Consider the following 20,775-nt stretch of genomic DNA (forward strand, 5'->3'; position numbering starts at 1 on the left):
TGCCTCTCTTCCCTTCCAGAACAGTTTTGTGGTTAAGAAATTCAATTAAGGGGCACCTGGGTGGCTCAGTGGGTTAAAGCCTCTGCCTTCAGCTGGGGTTGTGATCTCAGGGTCTTTGAATCGAGCCCCACATGGGGCTCTCTGCTCAGCGGAGAGCCTGCTTCCTCCCACTTCTCTCCCTGCCTGTCTCTCTGCCTACTTGTGATATGCCTGTCAAAAATAAATAAAATCTTAAAAAAAAAAAAAAGAAAAGAAATTCAATTAAGAGTAACAAGAGCAAGTCTTAGGAAAATGCCCAGAATTCCCAATCCAAGGCTGGTGGCTTCAAGTTCAAGAAAAGAAATTCAATTAAGAGTAACAAGAGCAAGTCTTAGGAAAATGCCCAGAATTCCCAATCCAAGGCTGGTGGCTTCAAGTTCAGTAGGTATATCTGGCACTGGTTGAAGATGTATTGCCCTTTTCTTCACAGAGGGAAGATGAGTAATGGATGCATTTCCTCCTATGCTTAGTTGTTTTCAAGATTTAAAGGAATGAATTAACTCATCACATAGAAGATAGGTTTGGATGACAAACCGAGGATCAACACCCATCACATATTAACTGACTCTACCCCTGCAAAGAGGCTTGAACTTTTCATTCCCACCTTTGAGACTCATCTATGCACAATTATTAACTGTAACGCTATCTCCTAATATTGAGTGTCATTTTCCCCTGGCAATGTTAAAATTCCAAGAGACCAATGCACAAACATTATTTTAGTTCTCTTTTACTGCTATTTCAGTTCAAATACCATTAACAAAAAAAAAAAAAAAATGGAATTTAGAGGTTATAGTAACCTGCTTTAATCTTATGGTTCCGTTCAATCAAAGTTAACTTTTGACAGTTTTCTTTTCTGAATGTTTACAAAATCCATCCCTGGATCTTTCTCACTGCTGTATTCATGTTTTCACTGTATCTTGCTTAGACTATTAATTTAACAGTTCAAATTCTTATATTTACAAAGTTGCTACTCACTTATTTATAAATAGAATTTCATAGTACATTTTTTTTTTAATTAGTGCAACACAATCAATTGTCATCCTGTAATAGTCTATAAATTACCATGGATATCTTATTTTTCATTCTGGGAGCCACCATACCTATAATTATTACTTGTTTCCATAGATGATGTCAGAATGAGAGCAACTTGAGTGTTGTAGTGATAGATATTGTGAGTAAATATATATTTGAGAAACGGATTATATCTCCTTTGATTATTGCTATATGTCAAAAGCCTAGCATGATCCAAATTATCTAAGTAATAATTTATAAATATTTGTTGAGAGAATAAATATTGAGTTGACCTAGATTCTTAGGGAATGCAGAGAAAAACACGCATCATCTCTTTCCTCTAAGACTTACAGTAATATAGGAAAAATGCATACATACGAACATTCTCAGGTAGTGTAGTTTAGTGCTAAGTAGTTGGAACAGGGAATATCTACAACAATTGGGAATTCTGGGTTAATAATATCTGAATAAAAATTATCTGAGTTAACATTATCTGGGTAAAAATTCCGAGTAATATTATCTTGGTAAAAATCTGGGTAAAAATGTTATCTGGATAAAAAATTTCCTTTGAAAAATGCATATGACTTTATCAGAAAAAAAGTTTTAACACTTGTTTGGAAGGGCAAAACAGACAAATCAATGTATCACAAGGTGTATGTAAGTCAGAATGATACCCTATTTAAAATGTTGGGATAATTTTGCATAGAAATCTGAGGAGATTTGCTTCTTTGTATAACATGGGAAAGTAAATTCACTGATGTTTAGATAACTGGGAAAATTTATGATCAAATATTATTTTATAAAAACTACCAAATGGAATATTACTTAGTTATACTAATAAGTGCAAAAGGAAAAAAAAAAAAGAGGGAGGCAAACCAAGAAGAAGACCCTTAACTACAGAGAACAAACTGATGGTTAATGGAGGGGAGGTGAGTTGGGGGAAGTATGAAATAGGAGATGTGAATGAAGGATCGCACTTGTGATGAGCACTGGCTATTGTATGAAAGTGCTGAATCACTATATTGTATACCTGAAGCTAATATTACACTGTATGTTAACTAACTGGAACTTAAATAAAAACAAAGAAAATTCTACCCAATAACTCTATGTAGGGTGATTTGCAGAGTAGAGAAATTGGTGACAGAAAAAATAAGAACGTGGTGGCAATTTCCCATATTAATTTTAGAACAGCAGAAATAGAACAAAAGTTGGGATGTGAAGAGATTAAAAAAAAAAGTGTTGATGATGAAGTTGGTATGGAGGGCAAATCTGGAACAGAAAACAGCTTGTAGGTTTTGAGTCACTTGAAAACATATCCCCATCTACTGAAAGGAACAGTATAGGTATTTCTAAATATTCATGTAAAACCAAAGGTTAGCAATGTGCTGAGCTGAGAGGCACAGTGTTGAAAATGCCTGAGAGCTAAGGGCTAGGGTCTTGCATGATTCTGCAGAGAAGTCCACTCTAATTCTTACCCTATTACTTTATATGTAAGATGCTCCCCTCGCCCTCTACCCATAAACAAGTGACCTTACTAAATTTGCTTATTAGTTCTTGTAGCTTTTTTAGTAGATTCCTTTGGATTTTCTACAAAAATCATTTTAGAGTTGTAAAGACAGTTTCTTCCTTTCTTCCTTTCTCTTCTTTTTTTTTTTTTTAAATCACTTTATTTTTTTCATCTTGGTCAGTGCACTCTTTAATCCCCATCATCTATTTCACCCATTCTCCCCACCCACCTTTCCCCAGGTACCCATTAGTTTGTTCTCTACATTTAAGAATGTGTTTCTCGGTTTGTCTCTCTCTTTTTCCCCTTGCTCATTTGTTTTATTTCTTAAATTCCAAATTTGAGTGAAATCATGTGTTATTTGTTTTTTACTTATTTCACCAAGCCTTATACTCTCTAGCACCATCCATGTTGTTGCAAATGGCAAGATTTCATTCTTGTTATGGCTGAATGATATTTCATTGTATATATATGGCACATCTTTTATATCCAATCATCTTCCAGTGGATGCTTGGGCTGCTTCCAGAGTTTGGCTATAAATAGTTTGGCTAATTTTGCTATAAGCGTAAGGTTGTGTGCGTCCCTTCGAATTAGTGTTTTTGGGTAAATACTGAATAGTGCAATCACTGAATCCTAGGATAGCTCCACTTTTAACTTTTTGAGGAACTTCTGCACTGTTTTCCACAGGAGCTATACTGTTTGCATTTCCACCAACAGTGCAAGAGGGTCCTTTTCTCCCACATTCTTGCCAACAAGTTGCCATGTTTTAAAACCATTCTGACAGGAGATGATTTCTCATTGTGGTTTTGACTTGCATTTGCTGATTATGAGTGCCAGTGAGCATCCTCTCGTGTATCCCTTGGCCATTCTTGTCCTCTTTGGAAAAATGTTTGTTCATGTCTTCTGTTCATTTTTAATTAAATTATTTGTTTTTGGATGTTGAGTTGTACCAGTTCTTTATATATTTTGACTAACTCTTTATCAGATATGTCATTTGCAAATATCTTTGCTCATCCAGGAGGCTGCCTTTTACTGTTTTGATTGTTTCCTTTGCTGTACAGAAGCTTTTTATTCTGTTGTAGTCCCAATAGTTTATTTTTGTTTTTATTTCCCTTACCTTGAGACAGATCTAGAAAAATGCTCCTACACCCAATGTCAGAGACATTACCTCCTGTGCTCTCTCCTAGGGTTTTTATGGTTTCAGGTCTGACATTTAGGTCTTTAACCCTTTTGGAGTCTGCTTTTGTATATGGTACAAGAAAGTCGTCCAGTTTCATTCTCTTGCATGTGGCTGCAATGGATTTTCCTAATACAATTTGCTGAAGAAAAAAACTGCCTTTTTCCCATTGTATATTCATTCCTCCTTTGTTGAGGATTAATTGACCATATAATTTTGGATTTATTTCTGGATTTTCTACTGATCTGTGTGCCTGTTTTTATGCCAGTACCGTACTGCTTTCATTACTATAATTTTGTAATATACCTTGTAATGTAATGAATTGTGATACCTCCAGTTTTGCCTTTTTTTTTCCCCCTTTGTTTTCAAGACTGCTTTGGGTATTTGAGGTCTTTTGTGGTTCCATGCAACTTTTAGAATTCTTTGTTCTAGTTCTGTGAAAAATGCTGTTAGTATTTTGATAGAGATTGCATGCAATCTGTAGATTGCTTTGGGTAGTATAGACATTTGTTCTTCCAACCCAGGAGCATGGGATGTCTTTCCATTTCTTGGCATCATCATGAATTTCTTTCACCAGTGTTTTATGGTTTTCAGAGTACTGGCCCTTTCACCTCTCTGGTTAAGTTTATTCCTAGATATTTTCCTGTTTTGGGTGCAATTATAAATGGAATTCTTTTCTTATTTTGACTTTGTGCTGCTTCATTATTAGCATATAGGAATGCAACAGATTTCTGTGCATTGATTTTGTATCCTATGAGTTTACTGAATTCATGTGTCAGTGCTTATAGTTCTATGGAGGAGTCTTTAGGGTTTTCTATATAGAGTATTATCAGAGTTTTATTTCTTCCCTACCCATTTGGCTTTTATTTCTTTATGTTTTCTAACCACTGTGGCTAGCACTTCTAGGTCTCTGTTGAGTAAATGTGGTGAGAGTGGACATCCTTGTCTTATCCCTGAGCTAAGGAGGAAAGCTCTCACCATTTTCACCAAAACTGTGAATTTTTCACATAAGTCTTTTATTATGTTGAGGTATGTTCCCTCCAGACCTACTTTGCAGAGGCTTTTTAGGATGAATAGACGTTCTTTGTCAATTTTTTTTTTCTGTATCTATTGAAATGATTGTATGTTTTTTATCCTTTCTCTTATTCATGTGATGATTCATGTTGGGGATTTTGTCAATATTGAACCACCCTTGTATCTTGGATTCAAATCCTACTTTTTCATGGTGTATGGTTTTTTAGATGTATTTTTGGATTTGGTTTGTTAGTATTTGTTGGGGGATTTTTGCATATATATTCATAAGAGATATTGGCCTGTAGTTATTTCTCTCTCTTTCTTTCTTCTGTCTTTCTTTCTGGTGTCTTTATCTAATTTTGGTATCAGGGTGATATTAGTCTCATAGGATGAATTTAGAAGTTTTCTTTCCTCTTCTGTTTTTGGGAAGAGTTTGGGAAAAATAGGTATTAACTTCTCTCTAATTGTTTGGTAGAATTCTCCTGTGAAGCAATTTGGTCCTGGATTTTGTTTTTTGGGGGGAGATTTTTTGCTTACTGATTCAATTTCATTGCTGGTTATTGGTTTGTTCACATTTCCTACTTCTTCTAACTTTAGTTTTTGTAAGTTTTATGTTTCTAGGAATTTAGTCGTTCCTCATAGATTGTACAATTTGTTGGCATATAGATTTTCATAATACTTTGTTATAGTTATTTGCATTTCCATGGTATTGGTTGTTATTTCTCCTCTTTCATTAGTGATTTTATCTATTTGAGTCCTTTCTGTGTTTTTGATACATCTGGCTACAAGTTTATCAATTTTGGATTTTTTCAAAGAAATACCTCCTAGTTTCCTTGATCTGCTTAATAGTTTTTCTGGATTCTCTATCACTTATTTCTCCTCTGATATTTTTAATTTTCTTTCTTCTGATGGTTTTTAGTTGTTGTTGTTGTTCTTCTTCTTTTGTAGCTCCTTTAGGTGTAAGGTTATGTTGTTTATTTGAAATTTTTATTGTTTCTTCTTGAGATAGGCCTGTATTCTTATAAATTTCCTTCTTAGGAGCACTTTTGTTGCATCCCAAAGATTTTCTTCTTTGATTTCTTGGTTTATCAATTCATTAGTCGCATGTTATTTAATCTGCATGTGTTTGTGGATTTTCCAGATTTTTTTTTCTTGTGGTTAATTTCTAGTTTAATAATGTTGTGGTAAAAAAAGATACATGTTGTGAGCTTGATCTTTTTGAATTTGTTAAGACATGTTTTGTGGACTAATATGTGATCTATTCTGAAAAAATATCCATCTATACTTGAAAAGAATGTGTATTCTGGTGTTTTAGGATAGAATGTTCTGAATATATCTGTTAAATCCATCTGGATTTTGTTGTCATTCAAAGCCACTGATTTCCTTGTTGGTTTTCTGTTTGGATGTTCTATCAATGCAAGTGGGGTGTTATCATCCCTTATTATTATTATACTACTACCAACTCATTCCTTTATGTTTATTATTAACTATTTTATGAATGTAGGTTTTCCATGTTTGCTGCATAAATATTTACAATTGTTATATCCTTTTTTGGATTGTCCTTTTTATTATTGTATAGTGTCCTTTGTCTTTTGTTACACTCTTTGTTTAAAAGTCTATTTTGGGGGCATCTGGGGGCTCAGTCAGTAAGCATCTGCCTTCGGCTGAGGTCATGATCCCAGAGTCCTGGGATTGAGCTCTGTGTCAGGCTCCCTGATTGGAAGGAAACCTGCTTCTCCCTCTCCAACTCCCCCTGCTTGTGTTCCCTCTCTCACTGTGTCTCCCTCCCTGCCAAATAAGTAAATAATAAAATCTTTAAGAAAATAAAAAAATGAAAGTCTATTTTGGAAGAGAATAAGATGGTGGAAGAATAGGAGGGGACCTTGTTTCATCTGGTCCCTTGAATCTAGTTAGATAACTATCAAATTATTCTGAATACCCATGAATTCAACCTGAAATGTAAGAAAAATATCTGGAACACTACGAGTAGAAAAGAGACCACTTTTTGGCAAGTTAGGAAGTGTGGAGCTGTGAATCTGAGGGGATATACCAGATGAAAAGCTGTGGGGGAAGGAAGGCTTCAAAAGGTGGCACTGGAAAGTGATATAGCCAGAGTCCAAAATGTGAATGCTCAGAAATCTGCCCAGTGAAAGAGACATTCTTACCTAAAAGGTGTTCAGGTGGTGAAATGGGGGGGATTTCTAGGTGGGACAGTGTTATCTCAGGATCCCTGGCATCATGGAAAGAACATGGGTGTCTGAGCTGGTGGAGTTCCCAAACATTGAAGCAGGGAAACTGGTTATGGTTAATGAAACTGGGAAGAGGCGATCTCAGCTCAGTTTGCCATAAAATGTGAGCTGGGAGGAAGGTGACCAGTCTCTGTGTGGGGACCTAGTAGAGGACAGGAATGTGGGGACCCTCCAACTTCCCCTGGGAGACATGGGGCAGTTGCTTACACCATTGGAAGAAAGCTCTCAGTGTGGGAGCCATTCAAAAATACAGGAATATTGTGACCCCCTACTTTCCCCCAGGGAGGGAGGGAGTGGTTGTGCACCACAGAAACCTGCAGAGTTTGGCACTCATGAAAGGGAAGACTGCTTATCCCTGAGGGTTTGTTGAAGAACAATCTTTTAACTCTGGGGCTGGAGATTGGGGGCATGGCCATTTAAATTTTGGTCCTCTAAAGGGGTGTGGCACAAAACCCTCAAGGAACAAAATCCACAGAGAGCAACCAGAAAGAGTTTACACAGAGCCTGGCTGCCTAACAAGGGTGATGCAACTCTGCCCAGGCAAAAACACCTAAGAATCAGCACAGCAGGCCCCATCCCCAGAAAAGCAGCTGGAAGAAGAGGTGAACAGAAAGTTTACGGACCTCACAGGACTACAAAATTCCAGTACTATGGGAAAATAATCTATATAGTTTGATGTTTTTTCTCATGATTCGTTTACCTTTCAATATAAAATTTTCCACTTTTTTTTTCCTTTTCAACTAGTTTCTCTATCAATTCTTGGGTTTTAAGTCTTTTTTTAACTTTCATTTTTTACATTTACATTTTATAGATATAGTTTTCATTTGTGACTTGCACTCTATTCTATTATATATGCATATATATATATATATATATATATATATATATATATGGTTTTGCTTTCTTTACAACTTTGAGATTTAGTGTCTTCTAACACAGAGACCAAAATACATCCAGGACCAAGCAGATCACCCTATTTTATCCACCCTGTGAGATTATATTCTCTCTCCATCCCCCCCTTTTTTTTCTTTCGTTGTTTTTTCTTTTTCTTTTTTTTTTCTTTCTGTTTTCTTTTCTTTTCCTTACTTTCTTTTCATTCTTTCTTTTCTTTGTTTTTTGTTTGTGTTTATTTGTTTCTGACCTCTTTGGCTTGTCTACTGTGTATATCTTTGGGTCGTGGTTGATATTATTTGATTCTGTTCACTCATTCCATTCTTTTCTGGAAAAAATGACTAGAAGGAGGAATTAAGAACAACAATGACAACAACAGCAGCAAACCGTGGTAATACTGTCTGCTACAGATCTAAGCAATATAGATATAAGTAAATGTCAGAGCTGGAATTTAGATAACAATTATAAAGTTAGTAGCTGGGCTTGAAAAAAGCATAAAAGACACTAGAGAATCTCCTAGTACAGAAAAGAGATCTAATCAGGTCAGAATTAAAAATGCTCTAACTGAGATGCCGTCTGAATTGGATGCTCTAACAGCTCAGGTAAATGAGGAAAAGAGAGAATAAGTGACATAGAAGACAAGTTGATGGAAAGGAGGGAAACTGAGGAGAAGAGGAAAATTTCTAATTGTTCATGAGGGGATGTTTTGAGAAATTAGCGATTCTACAAAACAAAACAATACCAGAATTATTGGGGTACCCAAGGAAAAGAAAGTTTAGAGGGCCAGAACGTATATTTGAGAAAATCATAGCTGAGAATTTCCCTAATCTGGGTAAGGAAACAGGCTCCCCAAATCAATAAAAATAGATCAACTTACTGACATATAATAGTGAAGCTTGGAAATTTCAAAAAGAAAGAGAAAATCCTGAAAGTACCTTGAGATAAGATATTCCTAACCTGCAGGGGCAGGAACATCAGACTGGTATCAGACCTATTCACAGAGACCTGGCAGGCCAAAAAAGGCTGGCATGATATATTCAGGGTATTAAATGAGAAAAACATGCAGCAAGGTTGTCATTCAGAATGGAAGGAGAGATAAAGAGCTACCAGAGTACCTGAAACAATATACAACCACCATGCCAAACTTGGAAAAAATATGAAGGGAGTCCTGCAAGCAAAGGGAAAGCCCAAGAGTAACAGAGAGCAGAAAGAAACAGATAATCTACAGAAAAAGGGACATAACAGGTAATATAATGGCACTCAATTCATATCTTCCAATAGTTACTCTAAATGTAAATTGACTAAATATTCCAACCAAAAGACACAGGATATCAGATTGGTTAAAAAGAGAAGACTGATCCATATGCACTCTCAGGAAACTCATTTTAGACCTAAAGATATCTGCAGACTGAAAGTGGGGGTGGGGAAATATTTATCATGCTAATGGACATCCAAAGAAAGCTGGGGTAGAAATCCTTTTATCAGGGATGCCTAGGTGGCTCAGTGTGTTAAGCCTTTGCCTTCTGCTTGGGTCATGATCTCAGGGTCCTGGGATTGAGCCCCATTTTAGGCTCCCTGCTCCACAGAGAGCTTGCTTCCCCCCACCCCCACCTGCCTCTCTGCCTACTTGTGATCTCTGTCTGTCCAATAAATAAATAAAATCTTTAAAAAAATCCTTATATCAGACAAATTAGACTTTAAACCAAAGACTATAGTAAGGAATGAAGAGGGCCACTGTATCGTACTTAAAGGGTCTACCCAACTAGAAGATCTAACAATTATAAGTATTTGTGCTCCTATTTTTGGGAGCAGCTAATTTTTTCAACTAATTAATAACCAAATTAAAGAAACATATTTATAATAATAGTAGGGGACTTCAAAACCCCAATCACACCAATGGACAGATCAACTAAGCAGAAGATCAGCAAGGAAACAAGGACTTTGAATAACACACTGGGCCAGAAGGACTTCACAGATATATAGAGAGCATTCCATTCGAAAGCAACAGAATACATATTCTTCTTGGGTGCACTTCAAACTTTCCCCAGAATAGATCACATACTGGGTTTCAAATCAGGTCTCAACCAATAACAAAAGATTGGGATTATTCCCTGCATATTTCTAGACTGCAATACTTTGAAACTTGAACTCAGTCACAAGAGGAAATTTGGAAAGAACTCGAACACTTGGAGTTAAAAACACCCCAGTAAAGAATGAATGGGTTAATCATGAAATTAAAGAATTTAAAAATTCATGGAAAGTAATGAAAATTAAAACACAACTGTTGAAAACCTTTGGGATACAGCAAAGGTGGTCCTAAGAGGGAAGTGCATTGCAATACAACCCTCTCTCAAAAAATTAGAAAAATCTCAAATATACAACTTAACCTTACATGTAAAGGAGCTGGAGAAAGAAGAGCAAGTAAAGCCCAAGCCAAGCAGGTGAAGAGAAATAATGAAGATTAGAACAGAAATCAATAAAATAGAAATCAGAAGTACAGTAGAACAGATCAATGAAACTAGGAGCTCGTTCTTTGAAAGAATTAATAAGATCGATAAATCCCTGGCCAGACTTGTGAAAAAGAAAAGAGAAAGGACCCAAATCAATAAAATCATGAATGAAAAATGATGGATCATGACTAACACCAAGAAAATACAAACAATCTTAAGAACATGTTATGAATAACTATTTGTCAACAAACTAGGCAATATAGAAAAAAAAATGGATGCATGCCTGGAAGCTTATAGCCTACCGAAACTGAAAGAGGAAGAAACAAAAAATCTGAACAGACTCATGACCAGCAAGGAAAGTGAAACAGTAATCATAAACTGCCAAAAAAACAATCCAGGGCCAGATGTCTTCCCAGAGGAATTCTACCAAACATTTAAAGAAGAACTAATACCTATTCTTCTGAAGCTATTTCCAAAAAAGAGAAATAGAATAGAAAGTTAACAAACTTGTTCTATGAAGCCAGCATCACTATGATCCCAAAACCAGATGGATCCCATCAAAAAGAAGAATTACAGACCAATAACCCTGATGAACATGGATGCCAGAATACTCACCAAGAGAGTAGCCAATAGTATCCACCAGTACATTAAAAGTATTATTCACCAAGATCAAATGGGATTTATTCCTGGCTGCAAGGATTGTTCAACATTCACAGATCAATCAACATTAATAAACAACACATCACATTAATAAAAGAAAGGGCAAAAACCATACGATACAATACATGTTGAAAAAACATTTGATAGGGTGCCTGGGTGGCTCAGTGGGTTAAGCCGCTGCCTTCGGCTCAGGTCATGATCTCAGGGTCCTGGGATCAAGTCCCGCATCGGGCTCTCTGCTCAGCAGGGAGCCTGCTTCCTCCTCTCTCTCTTTCTGCCTGCCTCTCTGCCTACTTGTGATCTCTCTCTGTCAAATAAATAAATAAAATCTTAAAAAAAAAAAAAAGAAAAAACATTTGATAAAATACAGCATAATTCCCTGCTTAAAACTCCCCACAGTGTAGGGATAGAGGGCACATACCTCAAAATCATAAAAGCCATCTATAAAAAGCTCACAGTGAATATCATGCTCAATGGACAAAAACTGACAGCTTTTCCCCTAAGGTCAGGAACATGACAGGGATGCCATGCCCACCGCCACCATTGTTGTTCAAGTACTACTAGAAGTCCTACCCTCAGGAATGTGGAATCCCCAAAAGACTCCACCCTAAAATTGTCAGAACTCATACAAGAATTCAGCAAAGTGGCAATATATGAAATCAATGCACAGAAATAAGTTGCATGTTTATACAGTAACAAGAGAGAAGAAAGAAATTAAGGAATCGATCTCACTTAAAATTGCACTAAAAACCATAAAACACATGGGAATAAACCTAACTGAAGAGGTAAAGTTTCTTTACTCTAAAAACTATAGAACACTTATGAAAGAAAATCTGTGCTCATGGATTAGAAGAACAAATATTTTTAAAATATTTATACTGCCCAGAAAAATCTACACATTCAATGCAATCCCTATGAAAACACTATCAACATTGTTCACAGAGCTGAAACAAATAATCTTAAAATTTGTAAGGAACGAGAAAAGGCCCTGAATAAACAACAACAACAAAAAAATGTTGAAAAAGAAAACCAAAGTTGGTGGCATCACAGTGGCAAACTTTAAGGTCTATTACAAAGCTATAATCATCAAGACAGTATGGTACTGGCACAGAAACAGACACCTAGATCAATGAAACTGAATAAACAACCCAGAAATGGACCATCTACTCTATGGTTAGCTGATCTTTGACAAAGCAGGAAAGAATATCCAATGGAAAAAAAGAAAGTCTCTTCAAAAAATGGTGCTGGGGGGCGCCTGGGTGGCTCAGTGGGTTAAGCCACTGCCTTCGGCTCACGTCATGATCTCAGGGTCCTGGGATCGAGTCCTGCGCAGGGCTCTCTGCTCAGCAGGGAGCCTGTTTCCTCCTCTCTCTCTCTCTGCCTGCCTCTCTGCCTACTTGTGATCTCTCTCTGTCAAATAAATAAATAAAATCTTTAAAAAAAAATGGTGCTGGGATAATTGGATGGCTACATATGGAAGGATGAAACTGGACTAACTCCTTTCACCATAAACAAAAATAGACTCAAAATGGGTGAAAGACCTAAATGTGAGACAAGAATCCATCAAAATGCTGGAGAACAATATATTGAAATAAAGGGATTGAATTAAAAAAAAAATCCTAGAGAACACAGGCAGCAACCTCTGTGACCTTCAGCCACAGCAACTTCTTGCTACATATGTCTCTAAAGGCAAGGGAAAGCAGCAAAAGTGAATTATTGGAACTTCATCAAGATCAAAAGCTTTTGCATGAAAAAGGAAAGAGCAAAACTAAAAGGTAAACTACGGAATGGGAGAAGATATTTGCAAAATACCTTATCAGGTAAAGGGTCAGTATCAACTTTTATAAAGAACTTATCAAATTCAACACCTCAAAACCAAAAAATCCAGTCAAGAAAGGGCAGAACACATGAACAGGAATTTCTCCAAAGAAGACACTCAAACAGAACTGGAACAAATCTTAAAAAGGCCAACAGACATATGAAAAAATGTTCCACATCACTTGGCATCAGGGAAGTACAAATCAACTACAATGAGATGCCACCTCACACAGGTCAGAATGGCTAAAATTAACAAGATAGAAAACAGAAAATATTGGCAAAGTTGTGAAGTATCCCAAAGATACAGATGTAGTGATCCTAAGGGGCACCTGCACCCCAATGTTCATAGCAGCAATGTCCACAATAGCCAAACTGTGGAAAGAGCTGAGATGTCCATCAAAAGATGAATGGATAAAGAAGATGTGGTGTATATATTCCAGTGTGTGTGTGTGTGTGTGTGTGCATGCACGCATGCAGTGGAATATTACTCAGCCATCAGAAAGGATGAATATTTACCTTTTACATTCAGATGGATGGAACTGGAGGGTATTATGCTTATCAAAATAAATCAAACAGAGAAAGACAATTATTATATGGTTTCACTCATATGTGGAATATAAGAAACAACCCAGAGGATCATACTGTAAAGAAAGGGAAACTGAATGGGAAGTTATCATAGAGGGAGAAAAGCCATGAGAGACTCTTATCTATAGGGAACAAACTGAGAGTTGTTGAAGGGGAGGTAAAGAGGGAGGTAATTAAGTAATGGGTATAAAGGAGGGCACAAGATGTAATGAAATTCTCAACTGATACATTTTTTAACTGATTTGCACTGATATATTTTGAATACCAAGTCTGAAACTAATGATGTACTATGTGTTAGCTAAATGAATTTAAATAAAGAATTTAAAAAAAAAAAAGAGGGGGGAGGAGTCAAGATGGCGGAGAAGTAGCAGGCTGAGACTACTCAGCTAGCAGGAGATCAGCTAGATAGCTTATCTAAAGGTTGCAAACACCTACAAATCCATCGGCAGATCGAAGAGAAGAAGAACAGCAATTCTAGAAACAGAAAAACAACCACTTTCTGAAAGGTAGGACCGATGGAGAAGTGAATCCAAAGGGATGGGAAGATAGACCCTGGGGGTGGGGTGGGGCCTGCTCCAGGCAAGCAGCAGAGCACAAAATCAGGACTTTTAAAACTGTTCCTCTGAGAGACATCGCTCCAGAGGCTAAACTGGGGTGAAGCCCACGCGGGGTCAGTGTGGCCTCAGATCCGGCAGGATCAGAGAAGGATTGGGTGTGTCTGAGTGTCACAGAGCTTACAGGTATTAGAACAAGGAAGCCAGCTACAGAGACAGAGCCGACAGTGAGCTCACAACTCGGGAGTACCTTGAACCGGTCGCAGGCTCGGTGAGCTTAGAGCGCGGCTGGAAGTCAGGCAGACGGGAGTTACTGAGCGCTGTTCTCTGAGGGTGCACTGAGGAGTGGGGCCCAGGGCTCTCAGCTCCTCTGGGCAGGAGACCAGGAGGCCTCCATTTGTATCCCAGTCCTCCGGAACTCTACGGAAAGCGCTCAGGGAACAAAAGGTCCTGAAAGCAAACCTGAGCAGATTACTCAGCCCGGCCACTGGTAAGGGCGGTGCAATTCTGCCTAGGGCAAAGACACTTGAGAATCACTACAACAGCCACCCCCCCCAGAAGATGAACAAGAAATCCAGCCAAGACCAAGTTCACCTACCAAGGAGTGCAGTTTCAATACCAAGGAAAGCAGCAGATTTCCAGAGGAAGAAAAAGCAAAGCACAGAACTCATGGATTTCTCCCTATGATTCTTTAGTCGTGCAGTTAATTTAATTTTTTTTTCTTTTTCATTTTTTTTCTCTTCTTCTGCTAAAATTTTTTTAACTTTTACCCTTTTCTTTCTTAATGTTTTTTAACTAGTTTATCTAATATATATATATTTCTCTTTTTTATACTTTTCTTTATTTGTTTTCTTTTTAAAAATCTTTTCTTTCTTTCCTTTTTTTTCCCTTTCTTTCTTTATGAGCCTCTTTTTATCCCCTCTCTCCCCCCTAATGATTTGAGATCTCTTCTTATTTGGTTAAAGCATATTTTCCTGGGGTTGTTGCCACAGTTTTAGTATTTTGCCTGCTCCTTCATAAACACTTATCTGGACAAAATGACAAGGCAGAAAAACTCACCACAAAAAAAAAATAATAATAATAACAAGAGGCAGTACCGAAGGCTAGGGACCTAATCAATACAGACATTGGTAATATGTCACATCTAGAGTTCAGAATGACAATTCTCAAGGTTCTAGCCGGGCTCGAAAAAGGCATGGAAGACATTAGAGAAACACTCTCGGGAAATATACAAGCCCTTTCTGGAGAAATAAAAGAACTAAAATTTAACCAAGTTGAAATCAAAAAAGCTATTAATGAGGTGCAATCAAAAATGGAGGCTCTCACTGCTAGGATAAATGAGGCAGAAGAAAGAATTAGTAATACAGAAGACCAAATAACAGAGAATAAAGAAGCTGAACAAAAGAGGGACAAACAGCTACTGGACCACGAGGGGAGAATTCGAGAGATAAGAGACACCGTAAGATGGAACAACATTAGAATAATTGGGATTACAGAAGAAGAAGAAGAGAAAGGGGAGCAGAAGGTATATTGGAGAGAATTATTGGGGAGAATTTCCCCAATATGGCAAAGGGAACAAGCATAAAAATTCAGGAGGTTCAGAGAACACCCCTCAAAATCAATAAGAATAGACCTTCACCCAGTCACCTAACAGTAAAATTTATAAGTCTTAGTGACAAAGAGAAAATCCTGAAAGCAGCCCGGGAAAAGAAGTCTGTAACATACAGTGGTAAAAATATTAGATTGGCAGCTGACTTATCCACAGAGACCTGGCAGGCCAGAAAGAGCTGGCATGATATATTCAGAGCATTAAAGGAGAAATACATGCATCCAAGAATACAATATCCGGCTAGGCTATCATTGAAAATAGAAGGAGAGATTAAAAGCTTCCAGGACACACAAAAACTGAAAGAATTTGCAAACACCAAACCAGCTCTACAGGAAATATTGAAAGGGGTCCTCTAAGCAAAGAGAGAGCCTACAAGTGGTAGATCAGAAAGGAACAGAGACAATATACAGTAACAGTCACCTTACAGGCAATACAATGGAACTAAATTCATATCTCTTAATAGTTACCCTGAATGTTAATGGGCTAAATGCCCCAATTAAAAGATACAGGGTATCAGAATGGATAAAAAAACAAAACCCATCTATATATTGCCTCCAAGAAACTCATTTTAAGCCCGAAGACACCTCCAGATTTAAAGTGAGGGGGTGGAAAAGAATTTACCATGCTAATGGACATCAGAAGAAAGCAGGAGTGGCAATCCTTATATCAGATCAATTAGATTTTGAGCCAAAGACTATAATAAGAGATGAGGAAGGACACTATATCATACTCAAAGGGTCAGTCCAACAAGAAGATGTAACAGTTTTAAGTACCTATGCCCCCTACGTGGGAGCAGCCATCTATATAAACCAATTAATAACAAAATCAAAGAAACTCATCCACAATAATACAATAATAGTAGGGGACTTTAACACTCCACTGAAATGGACAGATCATCCAAGCAAAAGATAAACAAGGAAATAAAGGCCTTAAACGACACACTGGACCAGATGGACATCACAGATATATTCAGAACATTTCATCCCAAAGCAACAGAATACACATTCTTCTCTAGTGCATATGGAACATTCTCCAGAATAGATCACATCCTCGGTCCTAAATCAGACTCAACCGATATCAAAAGATTGGGAGCATTCCCTGCATATTTTCAGACCACAATGCTCTAAAGCTAGAACTCAACCACAAGAGGATGTTTGGAAAGAACCCAAATACATGGAGACTAAACAGCATCCTTCTAAAGAATGAATGGGTCAACCAGGAAATTAAAGAAGAATAGAAAAAAATCATGGAAACAAATGATAATGAAAATACAACGATTCAGAATCTGTGGGACACAACAAAGGCAGTCCTGAGAGGAAAATATATAGCGGTACAAGCCTTTCTCAAGAAACCAGAAAGATCTCAGGTACACAACCTAAACTTACACCTAAAGGAGCTGGAGAAAGAACAAGAAAGAAACTCTAAGCCCAGCAGGAGAAGAGAAATCATAAAGATCAGAGCAGAAATCAATGAAATAGAAACCAAAAAAAAAAAAAAAAACCAATAGAACAAATCAACGAAACTAGGAACTGGTTCTTTGAAAGAATTAATAAAATTGATAAACCCCTGGCCAGACTTTCAAAAAGAAAAGAGAAAGGACCCAAATAAATAAAATCATGAATGAAAGAGGAGATATCACAACTAACACCAAAGAAATACAAACTATTATAAGAAAATACTATGAGCAACTCTACGCCAACAAATTTGAAAATCTGGGGGCCGCCTGGGTGGCTCAGTGGGTTAAGCCACTGCCTTCGGCTCAGGTCATGATCTCAGGGTCCTGGGATTGAATCTCGCATCGGCCTCTCTGCTCAGCAGGGAGCCTGCTTCCCTCTCTCTCTCTCTGCCTGCCTCTCTGACTACTTATGATCTCTCTCTGTCAAATAAATAAATAAAATCTTTAAAAAAAATTTTTGACAATCTGGAAGAATGGATGCATTCCTTGAAACATATAAACTACCACTACTGAACCAGGAAGAAATAGAAAGCCTGAACAGGCCCATAACCAGTAAGGACATTGAAACAGTCATTAAAAATCTCCGAACAAACAAAAGCCCAAGGCCAGATGGCTTCCCGGAGGAATTCTACCAAACATTTAAAGAAGAACTAACTCTTATTCTCCTGAAACTGTTCCAAAAAATAGAAATGGAAGGAAAACTTCAAACTCATTTTATGAGGCCAGCATCACCTTGATCCCAAAACCAGACAAGGATCCCATCAAAAAAGAGAGCTATAGACCAATATTCTTGATGAACACGTATGTGAAAATTCTCACCAAAATACTAGCCAATAGGATTCAACAGTACATTAAAAGGATTATTCACCACGACCAAGTGGGATTTATTCCAGGGCTGCAAGGTTGGTTCAACATCCGCAAATCAGTCAATGTGATACAACACATCAATAAAAGAAAGAACAAGAATCATATGATATTCTCAATAGATGCTGAAAAAGCATTTGACAAAGTACAGCATCTCTTCCTGATCAAAACTCTTCAAAGTGTAGGGATAGAGGGCACATACCTCAATATCATCAAAGCCATCTATGAAAAACCCACCGCAAATATCATTCTCAATGGAGAAAAACTGAAAGCTTTTCTGCTAAGGTCAGGAACACGGCAGGGATGTCCATTATCACCACTGCTATTCAACATAGTACTAGAAGTCCTAGCCTCAGCAATCAGAGAACAAAAGGAAATTAATGGCATCCAAATCGGCAAAGAAGAAGTCAAATTATCACTCTTTCCAGATGATATGATACTTTGGAAAACCCAAAAGACTCCACTCCAAATCTGCTAGAACTTGTACAGGAATTCAGTCAAGTGTCAGGATATAAAATCAATGCTCAGAAATCAGTTGCATTTCTCTACACCAACAACCAGACAGAAGAAAGAGAAATTAAGGAGTCAATCCCATTTACAATTGCACCCCAAACCGTAAGATACCTTGGAATAAACCCAACCAAAGAGACTAAGAATCTATACTCAGAAAACTATAAAGTACTCATGATAGAAATGGAGGAAGACACAAAGAAATGGAAAAATGTTCCATGCTCCTGGATTGGAAAAATAAATATTGTGAAAATGTCTATGCTACCTAAAGCAATCTACACATTTAATGCAATTCCTATCAAAATACCATCCATCTTTTTCAAAGAAATGGAACAAATAATTCTAAAATTTATGGAACCAGAAAAGACCTCGAATAACCAAAGGAATATTGAAAAAGAAAGCCAAAGTTGGTGGCATCACAATTCCGGACTTCAAGTTCTACTACAAAGCTGTCATCATCAAGACAGCATTGTACTGGCACAAAAACAGACACATAGATCAATGGAACAGAATAGAGAGCCCAGAAATAGACCCTCAACTCTACAGTCAACTAATCTTTGACAAAGCAGGAAAGAATATCCAATGGGAAAAAGACAGCCTCTTCAATAAATGGTGCTGGGAAAATTGGACAGCCACATGCAGAAAAATGAAATTGGACCATTTCCTTACACCAAACACAAAAATAGACTCAAAATGGATGAAGGACCTCAATGTGAGAAAGGAATCCATCAAAATCCTTGAAGAGCACACAGGCAGCAACCTCTTCGACCTCAGCCACAGCAACATCTTCCTAGGAACATCGCCAAAGGCAAGGGAAGCAAGGGCAAAATGAACTATTGGGATTTTATCAAGATCAAAAGCTTTTGCACAGCTTTTCCTTGCACAGGAAAGGAAACAGTTAACAAAACCAAAAGGCAACTGACAGAATGGGAGAAGATATTTGCAAATGACATATCACATAAAGGACTAGTGTCCAGAATCTATAAAGAACTTAGCAAACTCAACACCCAAAGAACAAATAATCCAATCAAGAAATGGGCAGAGGACATGAACAGACATTTCTGCAAAGAAGACATCCAGATGTCCAACAGACACATGAAAAAGTGCTCCATATCACTCAGCATCAGGGAAATACAAATCAAAACCACAATGAGATATCACCTCACACCAGTCAGAATGGCTAAAATCAACAAGTCAGGAAATGACAGATGCTGGCGAGAATGTGGAGAAAGGGGAACCCTCCTACAGTGTTGGTGGGAATGCAAGCTGGTGCAACCACTCTGGAATACAGCATGGAGGTTCCTCAATATGTTGAAAATAGAACTGCCCTATGACCCAGCAATTGCACTATTGGGTATTTACCCTAAAGATTCAAACGTAGTGATCTGAAGGGGCACATCCACCCGAATGTTTATAGCAGCAATGTCCACAATAGCCAAACTATGGAAAGAACCTAGATGTCCATCAACAGATGAATGGATCAAGAAGTTGTGGTATATATACACAATGGAATACTATGCAGCCATCAAGAGAAATGAAATCTTGGCATTTGCGACAACGTGGATAGAACTAGAGCGTATCATGCTTAGCGAAATAAGTCAAGCGGAGAACGACAACTATCATATGATCTCCCTGATATGAGGAAGTGGTTATGCACCATGGGGGCTTAAGTGATTAGGAGAAGAATAAATGAAACAAGATGGGATTGGGAAGGAGAGAAACCATAAATGACTCTTAATCTCGCAAAACAAACTGAGGGTTGCTGGGGGGAGGGAGGTTGGGAGAAGGGGGGTGGGGTTATGGACATTGTGGAGGGTATGTGCTTTTGTGAGTGCTGTGAAGTGTGTAAAGCTGGCAATTCACAGACCTGCACCCCTGGGGATAAAAATATATTATATGTTTATAAAAAATAAAAAATTAAAAATTAAAAAAATAAGAAAAAGAATGTACATTTTGTTGGGGTGCCTGAGTGCCTCAGTCAGTTAGAAGTCTGCCCTTAGCTTAGGTCATGATCCCAAGAAAATGAAAAAGTGGACAAAAAACAAAACCCATCTATACGCTGCCTATAAGAGACTGATTTCAGACCTAAAAACTCCATGTCAAACAGCATGGGCTGTTTGTTGTGCTTTTTTAAGGCCAAAGACTCTGGTTCCTACCTCTGGGCTTTACCAGAGACAGAGACCACTGATTTCTAAAAATTCTACACTTAAAACACTCTGGCTGGTTGCAAGAATTCATGAAATCAGCTCCTCTTGATTTCAAAGGCAAATGCTATGGGGATTTGTCCTCTGTATTCATGACTTCCCCAGTATGAAATGTTTTTGCCTTTCTTCATGTCACTGACTCCCTCTTCACTGTGATCAGCCATGGCCCATTTCATTCAC

This window comes from Mustela nivalis, assembly GCF_964662115.1.
Source record: "Mustela nivalis genome assembly, chromosome: 5".
Taxonomy (NCBI): Eukaryota; Metazoa; Chordata; class Mammalia; order Carnivora; family Mustelidae; genus Mustela; species Mustela nivalis.